Here is an 8,722-nt window from a genome sequence, read left to right as displayed (position 1 = left end):
TTCCCTCATACAAGTCATTAATTATTGTTGTAAATAACTGTGGCCCCAGCACTGATCCCTGTGGCACTCCACTAATTACAGGTTGCCATCTTGAAAGTGCCCCCCTTATCTCAACTCTCTGTCTTCTATTAGTTAGCCAATCCTCTATTCATGCTAATATACTACCCCCAACGCCATGAGCTTTTATCTATTAAGGACCCTTATGTGCAGTACCTTATCGAACACCTTTTGGAAATCCAAATATATTACATCTACTGGTTCCCCTTTATCTATACTGCTTGTTACTTCCTCAAAGAATTATAATAAATTTGTCAGGCATGATTTCCCCTTCATGAAGCCATGCTGACTCTGCGTGATTATATTATGTATTTCTAAATGCTCTGCTATTACATCCTTTATAATAGGCTCTAACATTTTTCCATTGACAGATGTTAAGCTAACTAGCTTGTTTTTTGTCTTCCTCCCTTTTTGAATAAGGGTGTTACATTGACAGTTTTCCAGTCCTCTGGGACTTTTCCAGAATCTAAGGATTCTTGGAAGATTACTACCAGTGCATCCACTATCTCTGTAGCTACTTCCTTTAATATCCTAGGATGCAACCCATCAGGTCCATGGGACTTAAAGGCCTTTAGTCCCATTAGTTTCCCTAGTACTTTTTCTCTAGTGATAGTTATTGTATTTATTTCCTCTCCCCCCACCCCCACCCCGCCCCCACCCCTTTTGATTAGTCCGTATTTTTGGAATGCAATTAGTATCTTCTACCATGAAGACTGATACAAAGTATTTATTCAACTCCTCTGCCATTTCCTGGTTCCCTATTATTATTTCCCCAGCCTCATTCTCTAAGGGGCCTATGTTCACTTTGGCCTCTCTCTTCCTTTTAAGCTCTTACTGTCCATTTTTATATTACTTGCTAGTTTACTCTCAAAGTTTATTTTCTCCCTCTATTATTTTTTGGTCATCTTCTGTTGGTTTTTAAAACTTTCCCAGTCCTATGGTTTGCCACTAATCTTTGCCACATTGTATGTTTTTTTCTTTCAATTTGATACTATCCTTAACTTCCTTGGTTAACCATGGTTGGTTTATCCCCTTCCTAGAATCCTTCTTCTTCACTGGGATGTATCTTTGTTGTGAGTCATGAATTATTTTCTTAAACATCTGCCATTGTTCATCAACTGTCTTTTCTGTTAAACTCCTTTCCCAGTCCACTCCAGCCAACTCTGCCCTCATTCCATTGTAATTACCCTTATTTAAGTTTAGCACAGTTGTTTCTGACCCAAGTTTCTCACTCTCAAGTTGAATGCTAAATTTTACCATGTTATGGTCACTGTTTCCTAGGGGATCTTTTACTCTGAGATCATTTTATTAAACCTGCCTCATTACACGTTACCAGATCCAAAATAGCCTGATTCCTGGTTGGATTCACAACATATTGTTCTAGGAAACTGCCCCAAATACACTATGAATTATTGTTCGTGTCAACCTCTGACAATTTGATTTTCCCAATCTACATGAAGATTAAAGTCACCCATGATTAATGTACTGCCTTTTTCACATGTCCTCATTATCTTCTGATTTATTCTTTGTCCTACAGTATAGCTACTGTTAGGGGGCCTATAGACTATTCCCACCAGTGTCTTCTTCCCCTTGTTATTTCTCACCTCCACCCATATGGATTCTACATCTTCCGACCCAAGATCATTTCTTGCTATCGTAATTATTCCATCTCGTAATAACAAGCTACCCCACCACCCTTTCCATCCTGCCCGTCCTTTCGAAAGGTCACATACCCCTGGATATTTACTTCCCAGCTTTGATCTCCTTGTAACCATGTCTCCATAATGGCTATAAGATCATACCCATTAACCTCTATTTGTGCTGTTAATTCATTTATTTTGTTCTGAATACTATGTGCATTTAAGTAGAGACATTCATTTAGTCTTTTTACCATTTTTTTTCCCTCATTCACCCCATTTGCTGCTTTTTTTTACACTCTATCCCTTCCTATCACACTCTGGGTATCATTACCTGAAAAGCTGCCCTGCAATGCTGCCATATCCTTTTACCTTTTAAACCTACGTATCCCCTCTCCAGAACCCTCCTACATATCCCCTCTCCAGAACCCTCCTACATATCCCCTCTCCAGAACCCTCCTACATATCCCCTCTCCAGAACCCTCCTACATATCCCCTCTCCAGAACCCTCCTACATATCCCCTCTCCTGAACCCTCCCCCTCTCTATTTAGTTTGAAGCCCTCTCTATAGCCCTAGTTATTCGATTCGCCAGGACGCTGGTCCCAGCACGTGGTTCAAGTGAAGCCCGTCTTACCGGAACAGCTCCCTTCTACCCCAGTACTGGCGCCAGTGCCCCATGAACTGAAACCCATTCCTCCCACACCAATCTTTGAGCCACACATTTAACTCCTTGACTTTATTTACCCTATACCAGTTTGCCCGTGGCTCTGGTAGCAATCCCGAGATTATTACCTTTGAGGTTCTACTTTTTAATTTAGCTCCCAACTGTTCAAATTCTTCCAGCAGAACCTCCTTTCGAGTCCTATCAATGTCGTTGGTACCAACGTGGACGATGACAACGGGATCCCTCCCCTCCCATTCCAAGTTCCTCTCCAGCCCTGAGGAGATGTCCTTAACCCTGGCGCCGGGCAGGCTACACAGCCTTTGGGACTCACGCTCACGGCTGCAGAGAACAGTATCTATCCCCCGAATTATACTGTCCCCTATCTCTACTACGTTCCTATTTCCTCCCCCCACTTGAATGGTTCCCTGTACCACGGTGCTGTGGTCAGTTCACTCATCCTCCCTGCAGTCCCCACTCTTGTCCACACAGCTTGCAAGAACCTCATAACTGTTGGACAATTGCAGGGGCTGAGGCTCCTTGAATGCTACCCCCTGTGTCCCCATACCTGCCTCACCTCTTGTCCCTGATCACAGACCAAATTTGAATGACCTAATCTGAGAGGTTATGACCACCGCCTGGAGCAAAGTGTCCAGGTAACTGTCCCCCCTCCTTGATGTGGCGCAATGGCTTCCCATTGCATGGACTCTGATTCTGGTCAACTTGAGCTCTTGCTATCAGACTTCCTCGTATGGCAGATGTGGGGGTGACTTGTCAGCCTCGTGCCGTTAGCAGGCTCGCCATAGAGCATATCTTTGGGGATGCAACTGTCATCCATTCAGCTCGCACGACCCAGCTTACAGAGCGGCTGCTGACTCTAGATGGCAAACATCCTGGGAACCCCTGGACGCTGATGAACTTCCACATTCGGCACTCTGTCTTGCCAGGGGATGCTCAATATTCGTCTGAAGCAGCAGAGATGGAAACTCTGCCACTTTTATTTGCTGTGTAAGCTGTCCCATGCCTCGCTATTGTAAAGGAAAGTAATGAGAACACAAGCCTGGTACACACAGAGCTTTTATTTTTGGTTACTCTGCTGTTGGTCCACACTTGGCTTCTCGACTTTGACATGACAGCCTTGGCAATCCTGGTGCTGATTTCAGCGTCAAGGGTTAGTTTGTTAGTAATTATTAATCCAAGACATTCGAAGCGGTCGGCAATCTCCAGGCAGAGATTGTCAGTGTTGATGGGAGATGGAGTCTCTACATCCTGGCCTATAACGTTGGTCTTCCTGGTGCTGATTTTTAGTCCAAACGCCTCGCAGACCCAGGCAAACCGATCTACAAGCCGCTGCAAGTGAGCCTCAGTACGGGATGCCAGTGTGGCATCATCAGCAAACAGCAACTCACCAACTAGGATATTATGCACGTTGGTCTTGGCGCGCAGCCTTGCCAAGTTGAACAGCTTGCTGTCAGCTCTGGTGTGCAGGTAGACACACTCATTTGAGTCGCCGAAAGTGTACACGGAGAAAAATATGCCAAAGAGAGTTGGTGCCAGGCCGCAGCCTTGCTTTACCCGCTGCTGGTCTCGAAAGCCTCCAATGATGCTCCATTGTGACTAATGGAACTGCATGTTCTTGTGAAAGAGGAAATAACGCCCAGGGGTCCAGCGGGCGGCCTATTTTCCACAGAAGCTGCTGCTGACAAGGTCAGAGGCCTGGGTGAGGTCGATGAAGGAAATGGCGAGTGGTCTTGCACTGGCTGTGGCACGTCCCCTGCAACTGCTCTGAAGCTGCACTGAGACTCAGGGTAAGATGCCAGGGTCTGCAATCTGGTCAGGGCAGTCTGAGCAAAGACCTTCCCCACAATACTGAACGAGGAGATATCTCAGTAATTTGTTGCACTCACTGTGACCCCCACTTTGTGTTTGTACAGGGTGACCACGCTTGCATTGCGCATGTCTTTGAGGCACAAATCTTTCCTTCTGGCAGAGACACAAAAGGTCACCGAGATGCTGCAGCAGCGCCAGTTTTCCACTTCTGATGGTTTCAGGTAGAATGCCATCGTTTCCCGAGGCTTTATCAGTGGCAAAACGGTCAGGGGCCCTGTCCAGCTCTGTTATGGTGGGCTCACTGTCCAGCTCCTCCCTGACAGGAATGTTTGAAATGGCATCGGGAGCTTCCTTGGTGACAACGTTCCCCGTTGTGTAGAGTTTGAAATAATGCTCCACCCACCTTTCCATCCACTTGCCAGGTTCCGTGATGATCACCCCCGTCTTTGTCTTCAAGGGGGCTGATTTGGTTGTGCCGGGCCTGTTGCTTTCTTGGTTCCTTCATCCAACCCTCTAGCACTACCCCGCCCCACTATCAGCTGCTGTTGCAGAGTTTGATCCAGTTTCGATTGGCGCAGTGCCAAGCAGTCTGCTGAGGCTTGATTCTTGCAGCTCCGAGAGTATCTAGATTTTGTTTGCTGGGGACTCGCTTGTAGTTCATGAGGGGGTCACCTCTTAGTTGCAGTAACTGGCTCCATCTTAGTCCAATAAGCCTCAAGCAGTCAGCATTTCTCTGACCTTTTCTTTCCCGTATGCATTGAGTGCAGAATGTAGCTGGTGTTTGCAGATGATCCCACTTTGACACCGCTGTCTGGCCTTGGGTGTTGTTGTCTGAAGGAGCCTGACCAAGGTTGTGGAGGGACTCCTGGGTCCTCCTGGATCCGAGCTCAGGCAGGTGTTGATTCCAGATGACCTTTCTTCTTGGAATGGTCTAGTTTCCCTGGCTGAAGCCTGACCTGGCTACAAGCCAGGGAGTGGTCAGTGTCACAGTCAGCATCCACGGTCAGTGTCACGGTCAGCGACACGCGGTCAGTGTCATGGTCAGCGACACGCGGTCAGTGTCACAGTCAGTGTCACGGTCAGCGACATGCGGTCAGTGTCATGGTCAGTGTCACGGTCAACGACACGGTCAGTGTCACGGTCAGCGACATGCGGTCAGTATCACAGTCAGCAACACGGTCAGCTATATGGTCAGTGTCACGGTCAGCGACACGCGGTCAGTGTCACGGTCAGTGTCACAGTCAGCAACACGGTCAGTGATACAGACAGCGACACGCGGTCAGTGTCACGGTCAGCGACATGGTCAGTGACATGGTCAGCGACACGGTCAGCGATACAGACGGCGACACGTGGTCAGTGACATGGTCAGCGACACGGTCAGTGATACAGACAGCGACATGCGGTCAGTGACACGGTCAGCGATACAGACAGTGACACGCAGTCAGCGACACGGTCAGCGATACAGACAGCGACATACGGTCAGTGACACGGTTAGCGACACGGTCAGCGATACAGACAGTGACACGCGGTCAGTGACACGGTCAGCGACACGGTCAGCAATACAGACAGCGACATGCGGTCAGTGACACGGTTAGTGATACAGACAGTGACACACGGTCAGTGTCACGGTCAGCGATACAGACAGTGACATGCGGTCAGTGACACGGTCAGCGATACAGACAGTGACACGCGGTCAGCAACACGGTCAGCGATACAGACAGTGACACGCGGTCAGTGACACGGTCAGCGACACGGTCAGCGATACAGACAGCGACACGTGGTCAGTGACACGGTCAGCGATACAGACAGTGACACGCGGTCAGTGACACGGTCAGCGACACGGTCAGCGATACAGACAGCGACATACGGTCAGTGACACGGTTAGCGACACGGTCAGCGATACAGACAGTGACACGCGGTCAGTGACACGGTCAGCGACACGGTCAGCGATACAGACAGCGACATGCGGTCAGTGACACGGTTAGCGATACAGACAGTGACACGCGGTCAGTGACACGGTCAGCAACACGGTCAGCGATACAGACAGTGACACACGGTCAGTGTCACGGTCAGCGATACAGACAGCGACATGCGATCAGTGACACGGTCAGCAACGCGGTCAGCGATACAGACGGCGACACGTGGTCAGTGACACGGTCTGCGACACGGTCAGCGATACAGACGGCGACACGCGGACAGTGACATGGTCAGCGACACGGTCAGTGATACAGACAGCAACACGCAGTCAGTGACACGGTCTGCGACACGGTCAGCCATACAGACAGCGACACGCGGTCAGTGATACGGTCTGCGACCTGATAACTATGTGTGATGAGGACGGTATGCCTGGTGATGATGAGATCTAGCTGGTGCCAGTGGCGTGATTTTGACTGTCTCCAGGGTACCTTGTGGCATGGCTTGCTTCATCACACAGAGTTCATGGTGGCAGCATAGCTCTAGCAACCTCTGTCCATTTTCGTTCATCTTGCCAATTCCCTGGTGCCCTATGCACATTGGCCAAGTGTGTAGTCAGTACCCATCCATCCTTGCAATGAAGTCCCCTAGAAGGTACAGTCCCTTGGTGATGGGGATTCTGCTGATGGCAGCGCCAAACGCCTCATAGAATTGATCCTTGACATCTGGGGTAGAGGTGAGTGTCGGGGCATTGATGCATGGGGTTAACTGGGCCTGCACCTGTTGACAAGCGAAGAGTAAGAAGTCTCTCTGAGCCTTCTGTGGTGGGGGGGGGGGTTTCAAACATTGCGAGTAGAGTATTTTGTTACTGCAAAACCCACTCCACGCTCACATGTTGCTTCTTGGGTTGTCCCTGCCAGAAGAATGTGTGGCGTTTCTCTTTAAGGAATCCACTTTGAGTGAGCCTAGTTTCTTGCAGTGCAGCAATGTCCACATTGAGCCTTGTAAGTTCTTTCATGGTCACAGCTGTCTTGCATGTGTCAACAACCTCCAGTAGGTCTTCGATAAGGCCAGGAGGCCTGGTCCTTGTGTTCCAGCCTGTGATGTGAATGGCTGGTGTCCTTTTTGTTGAGTTTCTTGCCTGGGTGCCTAGATTAACAACCCAACTGTTGAGAGATGACTCCCTAAGCTCCAAGCAACCAGTGGAGCAAGCAGGTCATGGCAGGACAGCACCTAAATGACTGGGGGCTGCCCAGCTTGAGTCAGGTGGTAACTATCCAATGAGACGCAATGGTCTCTTCCACTGACAGAAGTAACCCATGGCACTCATGCACTGCACCAATCAAGCGAGATCTTATAACTGGTAACTGTTTCTTCCCATGTTTTGCCAACATAAGCCACAAAGCTGGAGTGTCATTCCAGGGGGCAGGCCTGGGCCAATAGTATGGAGGCCCTGAGCATCAAGGCCCCCCTCTCAGCATTGCTAGTATTATCCAAAGGAAAGGATGAAACCAGTACTGTTTGGTGCCAACACTGCTACAGGAATGGCCGGAAAGCTGACTGATAGATGACAGGTCACCATCTACAGGATCCAGTCTGAATTTTCTGTCAGGGTTTACCCCCTTATCCTTCCTCCCTCGCGAGACACCCACAAGGCAGTGTGGTTCCGTCCTTTTTATAGCACAGCGGTTGGTAAATGCAGAGTTGTTCAAATCCCGGAGACACCCTTGAAACAACTGCCACAACTATTTTACAACTTGTATTTATTTCGAGATGAGTGCCTTGAATTCAGCAGTAATAAGACTTATAGGTCTCTTACAAAACTAAATTAAGCCTTTAATTTTAAAAAAAAGTGATTTTAAGCACATACATAGGTTTACGAATGACTACTATGATAATTCCTAGCTCCCCAAGTTAATCAAACTCCCAGTTATTCCTCCCGTCGGGGAGGTTGGACAGGAGCGGGTGCAGGAGGGCGAGTAGCCGATTGCTGCCCGTGATTGGCTGCGCGTCACCATTTTACGTGGGTGGGCCAATTAAGGCCTGCCCAGCGTGACGCGCACCCAGAAGCGCTGAGCGCTCCCTGTGCAGGGGGGTGGGGGGGGAAAGGCTGAGTTGGGGCCTGCGCTCTTTCGCGCATGTGTGCGAAAGAGCGCAGAAATCTCCCTGAGGCACGGAGCTACCTCAGGGAGATTAGTTTGATGGTCAAAAATTTTAATAAAGAAAAAAAGTTTTAAGACATGTCCCCTCATGTGGCAGTGTCACATGAGCTGGGACATGTCAATGAACTTTAATAAAAATTTTTACTCAAGTTATAAACACTTCATGAAACCTCATGGGTAAAAACAAAAAGCTAAAAGCTACTGCGGATGCTGGAAATCCAAAACAAAAACAGAATTACCTGGAAAAACTCAGCAGGTCTGGCAGCATCGGTGGAGAAGAAATCAGTTGATGTTTCGAGTCCTCACGACCCGAAGGTTCTGCCGAAGGGTCATGAGGACTCGAAACATCAACTGATTTCTTCTCCACCGATGCTGCCAGACCTGCTGAGTTTTTCCAGGTAATTCTGCTTTTGTCATGAAACCTCATCCCGCCCGTGGATGAGGTTTCATGAGAAATGCG

The sequence above is a fragment of the Cetorhinus maximus genome, chromosome 30 (assembly GCF_964194155.1).
Source record: "Cetorhinus maximus chromosome 30, sCetMax3.hap1.1, whole genome shotgun sequence".
NCBI classification, from domain to species: domain Eukaryota; kingdom Metazoa; phylum Chordata; class Chondrichthyes; order Lamniformes; family Cetorhinidae; genus Cetorhinus; species Cetorhinus maximus.
The sequence above is the reverse complement of the archived record's forward strand: the minus strand, read 5'-3'. Positions refer to the sequence as shown.